General features: G+C 44.1%; 1 protein-coding gene across 22 annotated transcripts in view; it reads left to right on the top strand.

Moving 5' to 3' along the window:
* The window catches only part of EIF4G3 (eukaryotic translation initiation factor 4 gamma 3), a 202,364-nt gene that overhangs the window by 66,613 nt on the left and 119,082 nt on the right, over nt 1-16,669 (top strand). For 3 of the 22 annotated variants that reach the window (XM_080921664.1, XM_080921666.1, XM_080921669.1), the window contains exon 1: nt 11,053-11,163. The exons of 17 other annotated variants lie outside the window; for them this stretch is intronic. The gene's annotated coding sequence lies outside the window, so the exon portion shown is untranslated. Of the gene's footprint in view, nt 1-11,052; nt 11,164-16,669 lie in introns of those variants that run through there. 2 more of the 22 variants (XM_080921668.1, XM_080921665.1) reach the window with 2 other exon arrangements.

Below are 16,669 nucleotides of genomic sequence, written 5' to 3' on the forward strand. Positions count from 1 at the left end.
GAACTATTTAAGAAACTGTAACGGACACCTGCCTCTTGGGGCTCTGGCATTTATATACCTTCTGAAAAGTCTCGAGAATTCCAAATGAGAAACCACACAATCATACTATTGCAGAAGCTAGCTGCAGCTGGCAGAATCAGACCTCTGATAGAGCACAGGCAGATCAGTCAGCTGCTGTGGACAGTCTGAAGTAACTCCATATCCCACACCTAGGATTAAAATGAAAACATTTTTATAATATTTCTATATTTTTAAACTAAGATTCCCGGATTCTCAATGCAGCTGTCATCCATATCTGGGCAGAACAAGGTGTGCCTATCGGGAACTGGGTAGGGGAGAAGCCAGGGTTTGGCACGACTGTCAGGACCACAGGAGCCACAAGGCAAAGTCTCCTGCAGTGTTGTCTGTGTAGCATCCTCCATTGACAGCAGTGTGCCAGCTAAGACACTAAGAAATATTTAGAGCCAGACCCGTTTTCCCATCGTAGGCAAATAGGGTGACTTCTGCTGAAAGAGTGAAACCGGTAATTGGTAAATAAGGGGAGGGAGAGACCTCCACAGCTGGTCCACAGCTCTTCAGTTTCCAGGAAGTTGGGGAGTGCCAGGGCTGCACAGTTTGCATTTAAGAAAGGACATGTTCTAGCCAAAGAACCATTCTTCTTGATGTTCCTTCCGCTCTTCTTAGGTGCTAGGACACATGTCTACCCAGAAAGCCAGGAAAGGGAGCCAGTCACTATTGTGGTGTTTTTATTGTCTGTGAGATAATGAGAATGCACCTGATTTGGTGAGTTATTCATTGTGTGTGTGTGTGTGTGTGTGTGTGTGTGTGTGTGTGTGTGTGTATGAGGGGGAGAGAGAGAGCACATTTGCCTGTTCAAGCCTGTACACTTTTGCTCCAAGCGAATGTGTCTGCTAAGCTCCGCCCCCAGTTCTCTGTTACTCCACGTTTTGAGGCAGGGTCTCACTGAGTTGTCCAGCAGGTGCTGAATGCCACAGTCATCCTGTTTCCATCTTTTCAGTAGCAGAAACTAGAGGCTTGTGCCATTAGGCCAAGCTTTTTATTTTTTATTATTAACACAATAATGATTTTACTTAGTGGAAACTTTATTATATTTAAAATTTTCCATTTTCATGAGGAAACAATTGTAATTTCATGACTTTGAAAAGAAGCTTTTTTTCCTAATTATATCTTGTCAAAATAGATGAAGTATTAAATTTTCTTTAAAAAGGAAAACAAAGTAAAATTTGCAGGGTTTTTATTTATTTATCTTTTAAGGCAAACACTTTGCAGTCTGGATCCTTTATTTCTCTTTGTACATTAGGCCATGAGTTCACAGGGAACCGGCTCCAGCAGCTTCGGCTCTTTCCCGTTAGTCCTCACAAAGTGCGCTTCTCTGGGTGGCACAGGCTGGCGCTTCAGCTAAACCCAGGTGCCCTTCTCCTTGGCTTCCTTTTTCTTCTGATCGTTCTCCTTCATGTGCTTCAGGAAGCTGTCTGTGCTCTTTGAGTGTTTGATGTGCTCAATCTGCACGTTGATCTTCTTGGCCAGAATCTTGCCCTTAACTCACTTGTTTACAATGATGCCCACGGCATTCTGGGTGACACTGTAGACTATTCCGGTTTTGCCATGGTAACACTTCCGGGGCATTCTTCTGTGAACAGTGCCCATTTCCTTGATGTCTACAGTATCACCCATGTATGTGGCCAAAGGAACAACCCCATGTTTCCTAAAAGGCCTGGAGAACACATAGCGAGCGCCCCTCCCCCTTCCCTTTGTGCTGGTCATGTTGGCGAGTTAACTGGAAGATGGCTGCTGCGGCTGAAAGCAAATTTGCAGTTTTTATATTTCTTTTCCGTCTTTCTGAAGAGAGTTGTAAATTTATGTGTGTGGTGTTTGCCCACATGTTATGTGCATTTGTGTGTGTGCACCACTTGTATAGCTGGTACACAGGAGGTCAGAAGAAGGGCTCAGAGTCCCTGGAACTAGAGTCAGTGATGACTGCGAATCATCTGATGGGGTGCTGGGAACAGCACTTGGGTCATTTGCAAGAGCACCTAGTGCTCCTAAGTACGGATTTCTTGTCATTCCTCCCTTCTCTCTTGAAGTACTTACAGGGCCTTTGGAGGGATTTCTGTGTAGAAGCCAGCATGGGCATCGTGGGATTTCCTGCTAGCTGTAGCACGGGCAGCACACATGCTCTTTTGGTGCTAGTTGCTGTTTGCTTGTGTTTGATAATATGCTATCATACTTAGAATATGTTTGTTGATAAAATTCCAAAGATGGAAACACCTTGCTTAGTTCTGGTGTTTGGGCCTGTGTCTTACGTAGCTCAAGCTTGCTTTGAATTTACTGTTTAGCTGAGGGGGCCATGAACTTACAATCCTCCTGCCTTGGTCTCTGACTTTATGCTGGAATTACAGTACATCATCATGTTTAGCCGGAACAAATACTGTCAGCTGTCTTCGAAGTTGTCATTAAATAAACAAACAAACAAACAAACAAACAAACAGTGTCCTGCTGCCTTGGCTCCTGACTGTAACCCTGGCCCTTGGGGGTTGAGTCGGCAGGATCAGGCCAAGTTCGAACTTCTAAAAGAGAAGGAAAATAAAAACTGAATAGGCTATAAATACCTGAGCAACTAAATGGTTTGTTTATGGTATGGTATGATGCAGAATTGTGGTGTTACTTCTATTCCTGGTCACTTTAAGTGACAGGACTGGGAATTTCCACAGCCTTGTCACCTTTTGCCTTTGTTGGCAGGGCAGCTGCAGTTCTTTATGAAGGAGGACTTCTCAGGGGGTCTGTCCGTGCTGCTGCTTAGCAGTCTTCTCCCTTTCCTTCAGCCAAGCAAGAGCAGCTTTTGGATGCTGATTTCATTGTGCTTTTCCTTGTTTTGCACACAGCTGCAGAAATAGCCCAGGAATTAGAACCCCGCCCTTGATCACTGTTGTTAGAGTATGAATAAGTAGTCACTACCCTAGTCGCACACAGAGACCAAAGGCTAAGGCTCTGCTTGGGAAACCTTCAGCACCCACACTGGTAGAACCCACAGAGTATCTCATCTTTGTTGTTAGAAAGTGAAAGTACTTTACCTCATGGTGCTTTCATGGGCATTTCTCATTGTCTTTCTTGTGGGTCCGGCTTTTGATTGGCGCTCCTCTTTTCACCTAAATTCTACCAGGGCAGAGAGCAGGTTTTTCTGGACATAACTGGGCACCCTTTTTGCTGTCATTTGGTGTTCTGAGTACGTTTTTTAAAAAGTCTTCCTTCCTTTGCCGGCAGGTTTTCCTCAGTGGCCACTTACACTTCCTGCAGATGAGTGCTGGTTCAGCGTGAGCACAGCCACTTCATAGAACTCTAGTGAGGCATTTGAATACTGCATATGTTTATTTTGGGTTTTGGTTTTTTTTTTTTTTAAATACTCCCAGGCCTTGCTAGTTCCTCAGAGAAATCAGCATGTACAGGTGAATCTTGGGAAGGAAAACTGTGTAAGTAGAGTTATCTTTGTCTTCGATACTCAGTCAGCAGATGCTGCAGGTGCCCTGCCACTGAGCTAGAAAGAACCACAGCCCTGGAGCGGATTTTGTACATAGAGCCTAGGAACACACTTGGATCACTCCAAGTGCTAATACTATTTCTGGCAGAAACACCCTCTGTATGTGTGTGTGTTTCAGCAGGCCGTAGGGTGGACCGAGAGGACCATGGAGGAGAGGTCAGCAGAGTCACAGAGTACTGGCCTGAGTTGAATTCGTATGTCCAAGTTTGCTAGGAGAAGGCAAGAGTGTAAAGGGATGTAGCAAGGATGAGGCAACTCAATACAGGACCATTTGTTGCCTTTAATGAGAGATTTAGGAAGGCTGTTTGAATGCTTGTGAACTGAGAAGAACAGTAAGTATATAAACACTTCTTTCCCCTCTGTTTTGTTTTTTCAAGACAGTGTCTCTGTGTAGTTCTGGCTGTCCTAGAACTTGCTCTGTAGAGGAGGCTGGCCTCAGATCCTCTTGCCTCTGCCTCCTGAGTGCTGGGATTGAAAGTGTGTGCCACCATGCCCAGCTTGCCTTCCTTACTTTTTAGACAGCTTCTTATGTAACTTAGGGATTTATTGCCATGAAGAGACATCATGGCCAAGGTACCTCTTATAAGTGTGAGCATTGAATTGGGGCTGCCTCACAGTTTCGGGTTCAGTCCATTATCATCATGATGGGAAGCATGTTAGTATCCAGGCAGACATGGTGCTGGAGAAGTTCTACATCTTGATCCAAAGGTAGCAGCAGGAGACTAGCTTCTGCAGGCAATCAGGAGGGCACTGCTGTGTACTAGGCTGAGCTTGAGCATAGGGCCTGTAAGCCCATCCCTGCAGAAATAACATTTCCTCCAACAAGGTCACCGCCTGTGGGTCAGAATTATTTAAACTACCACAGATAGCCTCTTAGTCAAAGCCTCTCAAGTGCAAGGGTCATTTCTAAACTGTCCCCCCAGTTGATGGACCACATTTTCTTTTCTTACATAGAATAAGTCTCAGACTATTGAATTGTACCCTTATTTTTCTGTCTACTCAATGGATTTTTCATCCTATGGATGACCACTAATTGTTGCTAACATTTTGTCATATTTCATAGGCAAAATAAGTTTTTTTTTTTCATTGTTCACAGTGCTACATTTCCAGGCAGCACTTACCCGACCCTGCTACTTCTGATCATGTCTGGGATTGTCCATCCTCTTTAACATAGGCCTCGTTACAGTTCATGTTGGCCCTCACAGATAAACTGATCAGTTAAGAAGCATGTAGTTAACAAAACAATATTAGTTTATCGTATCAGCCAAATGTTTTTCATGAGGCTGGTGCAATCTAGTTCTAAATGCTACAGGAAGCAGTTAGGGAAGCGAAGCCACATGGTGCTAATGCAAAGATGTTTACAGGATGGTCAGGATGCAGCTTAGAACCAAGATGCTAGGCCCAGTGTCAGGGGGTGTTCTTTCTTGTAAATCATGGAGTTTGTATGAGTCCCTGATACCTTTGCCTGTAACCCCAAGTTACTCTGTAGTGTGGCATGTCCACTTTGTACTTTCTGTTATTTTTCCTGACGTTCTCTTGGTCTCAGAGAGTAATGGAATGTAAAAGGAAATGGCATCTGGGCTGTAGGTCCCTGTGTTGAAGGTGTCATCACTGGACTCTGTTCCCGGGGCGTCTGCTTAGGGAATGTGGCTGCTCAAGACTTCGGCAGCAGACTTTGTTTTTGCTTGCCTGCTTGAGAGTTTTGCAGTATAACCCAAGCAGGCTTGTGTTCTCCATCCTCCTGCCTCATCCTTGCTAAGGCTGGGATTACAGGTGTGTGCAACTGTGCCTGTGCCTGCCTATTGCAAAACCTCTTACATTTCACTCGCCTGAAGATTTTCTTCTTTTAGTAAGCTTGAGCACGTTTACTAAGAAATGTTCGGGTTACCAAGCAGACAGTTTATAGAAATTAGTATTTGAACAACAGTTGTCAGTAGCCACTCCCCTGGAGTGAGGGAAGTCAGTTGTCCAGTTGCCATGTTTAGGAAGTGACTAAAAATTCTGACTGCTGTTGAGGGTTCAGAGAGTACTTCTGAAGGTTCAGGGTGGGAATGGAGAGGTTGGAAACAGAACAGTTAACTCAGATGCCAGCTGGCTCATTTACATAAGCATCCACAACCTTTAGAGAGGAAGGAGGTAGCTGAGGCCTGGAAGCCAGCCCTGAAGGGTCTGGGTAGGAAGGGCCAACCTGCAGGTATCTCTTGTTTCTTGTACTTTGAGAATGGTTATGACAACTTCACTACAATAAGGGCAGAAGGTTAAATAAACCATTTGAAGACATGCCAAAGTAAGTAGAAAGAGGGATTATAAAGTATCTCACTATTTATATAAAACATGAAATATCAAAAAGTTGGGTACATATACAAGGGATTTTTGTCTTCTACTTAGCTGGTTCTAACTCGTGAGGAATGAAGCCTTGTTGAAGAGTTACTTGCTCTTTGAGAAGGCTAACATCACACGGAACAGTAGTGTGGTAAGGCTCTCTAAGGAGTGCACTGTTAGGAGTCAGAAGGACAAATTGTAAAACACTGAGCCTTGCTCATGTTAGAGATGGGCAGTGAGCATGTGGCACTCTGCAAACATAAAGCTGTCCTTCCCAGGTCCTGGAGCTGGAATTGTTGAAGGCAGAGTACAGGCCAGTGTTTATGGCAATCTTGTACCAGATTGCCATTTCCGAGGTAATTGCTGGTTGTTCACACTGTAAGTTTCTAGGGCACCCTATACCACAGGAGTGGTTATTTCTGTTATTTCTGTCTTGTAGATTGAGAAGGATTGATCTGATGGGTGGGATAGCATCTTTGGGAAGCAGCCAAGTTCCAGTTCCCAGCTTCTGTGTATTGTTTTATGCTCAGAATTGAACGTAGTTGCTGCACCCTATGAGGTAAATGCTCCACCACAAGCCACACTCTCCACTTGTCCCCAGCTTCTTTCTTCCTTATGGTCTCAGAGTTCACCAGCACACTGCCATTCAGGTTCATTTTTAGATTAGCAAGTCTTTTAAAACTTACTCAAGTCTTTTAAAACTTACTCTGGAAACACAAGTACCATTTACACTATGGTCTTTGAAATACCATTTCTGGGTTGGAGAAAGCTCAGCAGTTACAGGCATTTACTTGTTGCTCTTCCTGGAGGTCAAAGTTCATGTTCCAGCACCCATGTCAGGTGTTTCACACCATCTGTAACTCTAGCTGCAGGCAATCTGACATCTTTTGGCCTGTGGGCTAAAGTATACATGCTGTACACACACACACACACACACACACACACACACACACACACACATATGTATGTATGTGTGTGTGTATATATGTGTGTGTGTATGTATATATATATATGTGCACATGCACACACAGAGACACACAAATTTAATAAAAGAAAAATGTTTTATAATGTTTTAGCACTGGGAGATGACTCCATAGATAATCACTTGCTATGCAAGCCATGAGGACTCAGCTCTAACGCTAGCACCTTCATTAAAAGCTGGGTATGACAGCATCCTATTTCAATCTCTGGGTATCAGGAACAGGAAGATCCTGGGTCTCATTGGCCAGATGTCTAACCAGTGAAATATGTATTTGGTGAGAGACTCCATCTCAAGAACTAAGATGGAGAGGGGCTAAGGATGATGGCCCGATGTTCTCTCTGTCTTCTATACAGGTGCACATGGGCACACACCTGCATGTGCACACAAGTGGGCATACACACTGCACACAAAAAAGAAACAGCATATTTTAATTTTTAAGCAGTTAACACTGAGACATCTTTGCTAAACAGTAGGTTTGTATAAAAACTTACTCATGGATGGTCGTGGTGTGTGTATGGATAGCCCCTGCACCCGCCATCTATTGGCGCCAACGGCTTCCTACAGTGGTGGCTCGTGTCCTTTAATCCCATGGAAGTGGTGGCAGGTATATTTTTAAGTTCAAGCCCAGCCTGGTCTACAGAATTTCAGGACATCCAGGGCTACACAGAGTTGGAAAACCAAAAACAAAGATGTTTAAAAACAAAGGAAGAAGAGTTTTGGAACTCAGAAGATACATCTGCTGTGACGAATGATCGAGAGCCCTAGCTGCAGATGACTTGATGAACTTGATGAAAATGCTCTAGGGACTAAATACAGATGGGGCACAGGAAGAAAGCAGCACTGAGGAGAGACGGTGTCAGAAGGTGTAGGCAGTGTTGGGTGCAGCCTAGGTCCAGCCCCAGGCCCGGTGTCAAACATCTGTGGTCCCTGTGGGCTCAGTGAACCAACAGGCTTGTCTGCTTGTACCCGATGTTTCCTTGTAAGAGGGAACTGTATTGCTGTGCTTTGTAGGGTGTGCTAATTAACCCTTGAACACTGTAGTCAGTTACTATTCTGAGATTAAGAAGCCCCTTAGGGATAAATGCAGAAATACACCATGACCCACGGAAAACTGTGGCAAGTCACCCTGGAACTAACTATAAGGAGTGGTGCTCCATGGAGCTTCCTGGCATGTCACCGAGACGTCCCACTCAGTCCTTTCTTCCCATTGGAGCCAACTAATTGATACCTGATGCCTATTCCCTACAGAGTCCCCATGGATGCTCATTTTCATGGCTTGAGTCTTGGCTTGGGTGACTGTAATGGGTGCCCAGGCTTGGTTGAGGAAGTGGTAGGAAATGCCTTTTGCTCCTATCTGTTAGAATTGAGCTTCCTGAAGAGCAAAGCAGTTCCTGTCCTAGAGCACACACAGACAATTTCTTAAATACTGATAACAAAGAAGCACCGGAGGAAACCCAGTGGTGTTTTGTACAGAGAATGCTGTCCCCACCTAGCTAATCAGAGTATTTAAAGAAATGGAACACCAGAGATTAAGATTTTTTGTTTGCTTTATTTTTTTTTAATATGTTACTAGTATTTTAATTTTTAGAGTATGGTGTGATATGGTGTGAAATCAGTTTGCTTTCAAAATTGTCGAATTCTAGGATTCTTTTGCTAATGGTAAATATTTTGACTTGGATTGCTGAAGGTGACAAGTAGAGCTGCTGAAATGGGTGGTGGTGAGTGACTAGGACTGTCAGTGTGCTGAGGACAGTCTCATAGGAAGAGTGACTGGATAGCCAATGTGGGCTAAATACATACTGTACCTTCTAAGTGGTAATAACTCCATAGTTAGTCTGCTGTTCACCTTAGTGTGGGTTCTGGGGATAGGACCCTGCTTGTGAGGCCTGCTAGCTCATGTCTCTCCCACTGTGGCTGTAGTTTTGTTCAAAAAGATCACAAAACTCACTCTTCAAGCAAAACTGTATACATATGGTGCATTAAAAATCCATAAAGTTGGGCTGGAGAGATGGCTCAGTGGTTAAGAGCATTGACTGCTCTTCCAGAGTTCAGTTCCCAGCAACCACATGGTGGCTCACAACCTTCTGTAATGGGATCTAATGCCCTCTTCTGGTGTGTCTGAAGACAGTTACAGTGCACTTATGGTTAGAAAATAAATTTAAAAAATTTAAAAATTGGTGAAGTCCCTTAGAAAGTCATTAAAGTTAACGATCTTGGCATGTCTTGAAACACAAGACGGTTAATCAGCGGACTTTCCCTAGAACTACTCAGCGGCCTTTCCATTGAGGAAACCACAGAGTCTGAGTGTCCGGAAGTCTGGCTAGTGGCACCTCTGCTCTCTGCCTCTTGCCAGTCAGTCCTCAGGCTGCACCTGTGGATTTACAATTAGTCCATAGCTAAGCAGGTAATCAGCTTCTGCAGATATATATAGGCATCTCTTTTCTGAGGTGTGGGGTGCACATGGGGCTTCCAGAGGTTGACTGGGAGTTGGTTCTGAAGGATGAAAACAAGGTTGCCAAGGCCGGACAAATTCCTGACATTCAGAGCCGTGTTGCCATCCTTGGTTGATTTCGTTAGTTTTTGGTGTTTGAAATTGTGAGTTCTTTACATTGTGAGTTGTTAGTCCCTTATGAATGCATGGTGGATTTTCTCCAGTGCTGTGGGCTGAATTTCCACGTGGTCATTGCTTCCTCTGTGTGCAAGAGGCCTTTTCCCCAGTGCTCTGGGGTCTTGTTACTTGTTACTGAAAAGGAGCAGTGATGGCCCTTTTCAGAAAGTTTGCTCTCTACCAATGTCTTAAAGTGGGTTTGTCCCCTAGCAGTTTCAGAGTTGTAGATCTCACAGTGGCATTTGACCCATTTTGATGTAGCGTTTGTATGGTACGAGGTAGAGAGGTAGACACCCGTCTTTATCCCTTTCTGGGTTGGAGCCTGCTCCAAGGCTCAGTGGCTCCCCACTGAGTGGCATCAGACACTGCCCCTTCCTCTTTGAATGGCCTCCACACCCTTTTCAGAATCATTTCCTGTGGGTTTGGTTTTTCTAGGTGCCTCACCTCAGTCTTTTTGTCAGTGGCTTGTTATTGCAACAGCGTTGCTCTGATTTGGTTCTGTAGATCGTGATAATATTTATGTCAATGGAGAAGTGTGAGCTACCCCAGCTTAGTTCTTCTAATGGCCCCTTTTGCTGTTTGGAGTCCTTGGAGGCTCCATACCAGAATTCAGATGAGCTTTCTGGTTCTAGAGAGCATGTCATTGGGCTTTGATAGCAAGTGCTGAACCTGTAGCTCATGTGGGTAGGGCTCGTATCACGGTCTGTTCATAGGTAGCATTTTCTGCTTTCTGTAGCTTCTGTTTTGACCTTTCGGTTTTCCTTGCAAGTCTTACACTGTTGGAGTTTGGTCACCATCTCAGCATCTTATCTTTGTAAATACTTTGTAAATGAAACTTCCTAATTTTCTCTTAAGATACTTGGATCTCTACAGTGGTTTTGTATGTTGACTTTGTATCCTACTCTACTGAAATCTTAGTTTTGATATTTTGTGTGTGGGATATGTATGTGGGGGTGGGCATAGGGAGAGATACCCTGGGGTGGGCCTTTTCTCCATCTGTCTGTGTTGGGCACCAAACTCAGAGCCTTGTAATAAGCTGCAAGTACTGAAACAGTATGCTTAGCCACAGCCTTTTCTTTTTTCCGTGTTTGCTGGATCCTCCTCTATCTACAGGCAGGATCCTCTTTCCTGATCTTCAGGAAAAGTGCTTAGACTTCTCCAGTAACTGTGATGTTTGTTGTGGTTTTGTGTGTGGCTTTTAGGTTGCTGAGGCAGTTTCTATTCCTAGTTTCCTGAGCTTTTAATTGATTGTGAAAATGTGGTACTTGGAAGGGTTTTGGTCTGAGTCAGTTTGTGCACAAGAGTACAGGTCCTGCACAGGCCAGAAGAGGGAGGAATCAGATCCCCTGGACCTGAAGTTTCAGGTAGCTGTGAGCCACCATATCTGGTTGTTGGGGACTGGATTCAGGTCCTCTAAAAGAGAGTAGTGGCTCTTCAGCCCTGTAAAGTGGATTTGTGCACTGTGTCTTAAGATTCTCCATGCTACATGGGATTATTTCTGGAAGACAAGGATGACTCAATATTGAAAACTGAGCATTGCAGCCCATCCCATGAGCATAGTGACAGACAGTGATCAGTCAGTGACACAGAAACACTTCCCAGCGCCCATGCCCTGTTCTGACAGGAACACTCAGTTAACCAAACGTAGAAGGAAACTACATCAACAGAATTGAAGCCTCATTTGGAAAATCCACAGTGAGTGTCTCCCTTAATAATGGACGTGTACTTTCGGGTTTATATCAAGTCGACAACAAGCTAGAGTCATCAGAGGAGGAGGAGCTTCAGTTGAGAAAATGCCTCCCAGAGATTCAGCTGTGGGGCATTTTCTCAGTTAGTGATCAGTGGGGGAGGGTCCAGCCTTTTGTGGGCGGGGCCATCCCTGGGCTGGTGGTCCTGGGTTCTATAAGAAAGCGGGCTGAGCAATCCACAAAGAAGCAAAGCAGTAAGGAGTGCTCCTCCATGCCCCCCTGCATCAACTCCTGCTTCAAGAATCTTGCCCTCCTAGAGTTCCTGTCCTGACTTCCTTCAGTGGTCATACTGTAGAAGTGTAAGCTAAATTAGCCCTTTCCTCCCCAACTTGCTTGTTGATCACAGTGTTTCACCATAGCAGTAGAAATCCTAATTAAGCACCTAAAGATGAGGAACAAGATGTTTATGAGGAAAATACAGTCGCCTCATATTTTTTCTCAAAAATAATTCATAGGCTGGGTGTAGTGACATTAAAGAATCCTAGCACTGGAGAGGAATAAACTGGCAGGCAGAACTCAGTGAGGTCAAGGCCAGCCTAGTCAGTGTAGTGAGTTCCAGAACAGCTACATAAAGAAACCTTGACTCAAAAAAGAAAACAAAAATTCACAGAGATTTTTGTATAATTAAAGTAGATGTGTGCCCAACAGGAAATAAACTCAGTAGTCAAGGAATTTATTTGACATGTTTTAATGAATATGTGTATACATGTCCCACAGCCTGTGCCTGTTTGTGGGGGTCAGTACTGTCCATTGTCCATCTGCCTGCCCCCTCATCTTAAAGATTCTTTTTCTTTTGCCTAAGTCTGTCCCCCTCCGCCCCCCGCCGCAAATATATAGTTATTTGGTCTTGATCTAAAGTGATGTTCTCTGTCCTAGAAAAGACTGGTTTTGTTGGCCTGTCTCTCTAGGGCTCCTATTATTTAGTTTCTATGTTTGGGATTGGGGGGGGGGCAGTAACAGTTTAACATGAAAAAATTTATTCTTCACATTCTAAAAATCCAGCTCAGAGAAGGTGTCTCTTGAGAAAGACTCAAGCAGGAATGAACATGTGTTCTGAAGAAACACTAGTGTGGCTGGACGGTAACACCAAGGGCGGAAGTCTGCAGGGTCTGGGGCCCAGTGCTTTCTTCTTGGCCATTCGGTCCCTAGCTCCCCTCAGGAGTGTTAGAACAGGTTTGATGTCCTGCTGTTTTAATACTTTGTTTTTAGTTTTTAGTGCATAAGTGTGTTTATGTGTGCATGCACACACTTGTGGGAGTCAGTTCTCTCCTTCCACTGTGGGTTCTGGAGACCAAACCCAAGTTGTCAGCAAGCACTTTTACCTGTTCGGCCATCTTGCTAGCTCTCCTTAGTGTATTATTTATGCTTTTCACCTTCTTTGTCCAGGTTCACTTCATGTACCACACTTGAATTATTCCTGTAGGTTTCAGCTGATTCTCAGTGTTTGTATAAGTTCCCTTTGTTAAACACTGAGGACAACACACACTGCTTTGTTGAACATCTTATGCTTCCCTTTGACACAGGATTTTAGTCTGGCCCTAAGACCTTGTTCTTCTACTTCACCTTGTTCTGATTTGTGTCAGTTCCTGTTCATGCCCTGTGCTCCCCACAACAGCCCCTCCCCTCAATCACGTCCAGCTTAGGTGACATGTTCTTTTGATTTAGAAATCTTTGTTCTATGATGCTTCGAGTTGTGCCTCCCCAAGATGCTGCCCTCCCTTCACTGATGACTGGAAGGACGGTTATTGTTTGCTAAATCTGCCTGGAAACCTCCAGTGAAATTCTCAACTTTGTACATTTTTACTTCTCCACATGCCTTCCACAATCTATAGTTTATGGTGTTTAGTGACTTGAGAATCACTTGTGCGCCTGACAGACCCCGCTTTTGCTGCTTTCTGCAACCAACTGGATTGCTTCTCTTACTTTGACCTGAAGAACGAAAAAGACTCTGGGAACAAAATGCTGATTACTGGTGATGTAATGAGAGAGAATCCTCAGCAGAAAGGGAAGCAGGTTTGTTCTTCAGGATGCTCTAGAGCAATGCCTTAGGGACGTGTCACGTGCAAATGCACAAGTCTGGTACTTGCCTCCCCGTGGATAAGATAGGGTGTGTTCTTGTTGGTTTGGTTTTGTTTCTGTATCACTAAGAACTTGATGGGTAGATCTGGATGGGGGTGGAGCCCTGAAGTGCTTAAGCTGTTTTGTGTTCTAAAAGATGGGCATCATTTTGGGCATGGCAGGAAACTGACTCTTTGGTGGGAATGGGAAAAGCAGCTGAAAGTGATGGTAGTTGTGGATTGCCAGGGCTGGGTGACTCAGCTCTTCTCTGAAGCTGCTCATGTGATGTCTGTTTATCCTCAGGGTGAGTTCTCTGGGAGTCACATTACACAGCAGGCAATGTTGACTTAGACTGCCCAGCCAGGATCTAAATATAACCTGTGTGGTTATTGTTTTGTTTTTATATTTTGTTTAGTATTGCACTATGGAAGTCATATTGGAGACCTTCTTCCTCCTGTGCTGTTGCTCTACTGTTAACATTATGATGGGATGTTTAAATACAGAAGAGCAGTGCATCTTCTAGATACACAAATTGCCGTCTTATCCTCTAGGAGGCAGTGGTACCCTGTTATGTGTTTTCTACTCAGACTGCCTTTTAGTGCAGTCTCTGATGCAGTTGTTAAATTTTTATGTAGGATGTCTTTTCCTTATTGAGAGGTACTGGTATGTTGTTGCTGGATGTCTTTGCCACTGAATCCCGTGTGAGTCTCGGGTTCGCCCCTGTGCAGAGAGTTTCTGCCCCCTGTGCTGAGTGTTCACTGTGATCACGGCACCTTTGAGGGCAGAAGCCCTGAGAAGCCTGAGCTCATAACCACACCTGCCCATCTGTCTGGGAGACCAGGGGTCCTTATGGTTGACTTCTTTTTAACACTTGGGTGTTCCTGCACTTCAAGGTTCAGCATAGGTACCCCACTAACATGAGTTCTATATTATCTTGAAAGATATAGGATGCCTGGATTCATTAAGAAGGAAGTGCAGTGTTCTGGTTGCCTAGAGCTTGACTGAGTGGGGTGTTGGCTCACCTTGCTAGGCTGCACAGTGAGCACCTACACCATGCACAGTGCCTGATACTGTATGAACTGTGTACTTGCATTTTATGAGTTATTTTATTTAAAGACAGGAATCTCTGTGTCCCTTCGTGACCTAGAACTCATTATGTACACCAGGCCGGCCTTGAATTCACAGAGATCTACCTGCTTTTGCATCCTTAGATTAGTGTTGTATGCCACCACACCCAACTCATTTCATGTTTTAGAAGAGTGTTAGTCAAACCTGAGAAGCTGTTTTTCAGCAGTATTGGTTAGGCTGTCCAGACAATGCAGTCCTTAGGAATTCTGTGCTAATTTAGGATGGCCTTGTATTTACAGGATTGACTTTACATCAGTGGGACCTGATTTGGGCACATTTGAAAGGTGCCTCTAGTTTAGATGTGGTCCATATATACTTACTCCTTTCTCAATTGATGGATCACATATTGGTCCTATTGGATTATTAAAATGTCAGAGCCTGGGGAAATAAGATGATGGCTCAGTAGGTAAAGTGCTTGTTGCCAAGCCTGATATCTTAAGTTCAGTCCCACGCCTACATAGTAGACAGAAAGACCTGACAGCCACAGTTTACCTCTGACCTCCTAGTGTGCCATGGTGTATGCAAGGTCATACATGTAATATGTTTTTTAAAGGTTCTGAAAAAAAAGTCCAAGGTAGACGTTGTACTGAATGAATTATTTGTTTCAAATAACACATAATGAAGCTTTGGGGCTACTCAGGTACTGTATAGTTAAACTCAGATTTGGGGACAGGAAAAGAGGTTGCTGCTGTTCTAGCTTCAGTGACCTTCCCTTGCCACACCAGCTGCCATGTGAAAACTGTGGACTCCTCATCCTTTAAATGTCTGTGATTTCCTGTCGGCAGTTGGTGCACTTTGGTTTTGTTTTTAAGTGATACCTCTTTGTTAGTAAAATGAGAAAAGATTTGCTTTCTAAAATGGGAAAATTGTGTCTCTTGCCTGAATTCTCAGTTTGTCCTTACAAATGAAAGCTAAGAGCTGTTCCTCACAGGCCTCTGTACGTTCAGTGGTTAAAGCAACTGTTTCTGTGGTGTTGTGATGGAACCCGCGGCTTTGGGTGTCTGGTAGTCTTCTGCCATTAGATACGGTGCAGGCCCAGTGTCTTTCTTCCCACATGCTTCTAGTTCTAAATTCAGACACGGTACCAGTAAGTGCTCAGACTAGCCTCAAATTTATTTAATGGCCTTAACTTAGGACTTACCTCCCCATAAATATATAATATATTTCTATATGCCATGGTTCTCTCTCTCTCTCTCTCTCTCTCTCTCTCTCTCTCTCTCTCTCTCTCACCTAATTCTTTTAAGATTAACTATCTCACCAGGCGTGGTGGTGCACACCTTTGATTCCAGCACTCCAGAGGCAGAGGCAGGCGAATCTCTATAAGTTTGAAGCTGGTCTTGTGAGTTCAGGACAGCCAGGCTACATAGTGACACCCTCCACTCAAAAACATAGTGACACCCTTCACTCAAAACCAAAACGAAAATACAACAACAAACAATACAAGCCCTTTAGAAATGTAGAATGTTCTGTTTGAGGTTAGTGAAAATGTGAATCTTGTCTGTAGGCTGCATTCCTAAAAATGCAGTTTTGAGGTCAAGAAGCTCAGCATCGTGAAATTGGGTTTTACCCAACAGCTCTTGGGAAGTCAGCAGTTGTGGCTGCTTAGTCCCATTGTAACATACCATACACAGACATACTCACACAGTGAGAAAAAAATGACTATTAAAAAGGGTGCCTTGGGCTGGAGAGATGGCTCAGTGGTTAAGAGCACTGACTGCTCTTCCAGAAGTCCTGAGTTCAATTCCCAGCAACCACACAGTGGCTCACGACCATCTCTAATGGGCTCTGATGCCCTCTTCTGGTGTGTCTGAAGAGAGCAACAGTGAACTCATATACATAAAATAAATAAATAAATCTTTTTTTTTTTAAAGGTCACTTTGTTGTTGTTTGTATACTTTTTAGTAAAACACAGTAGTAAGTTGAGTCTGTCAAGAAACTGGATTAATCATTCACGTACAGGAAGTACATAAGGACTCTGGAGGCTTCTTTTCCTTCTAGTGCTCAGAGTACAACAAGAGGACATGCCCAGAGAGACAGATGTTGGCAGAATTCCACCATTTTCCTGAGGTCACAGTAGCTTATGTTGAAACAGAACAGTTTGTGTGTCTGCACCAGACAGTGCTGTGTATGTAAGTGTGTGTACCAGCATCACACACTTTGTGTGTGTGTATGTGTGTGTGTGTGTGTGTGTGTGTGTGTGTGTGTGAGCCCTTACTAGATGCTATGCGTCACATCTGTTTGTATTTATGTGTCTGCGCCAGAGACCA

The sequence above is a fragment of the Micromys minutus genome (genome assembly GCF_963924665.1).
Source record: "Micromys minutus genome assembly, chromosome: 9".
In the NCBI taxonomy this organism is placed as follows: Eukaryota; Metazoa; Chordata; class Mammalia; order Rodentia; family Muridae; genus Micromys; species Micromys minutus.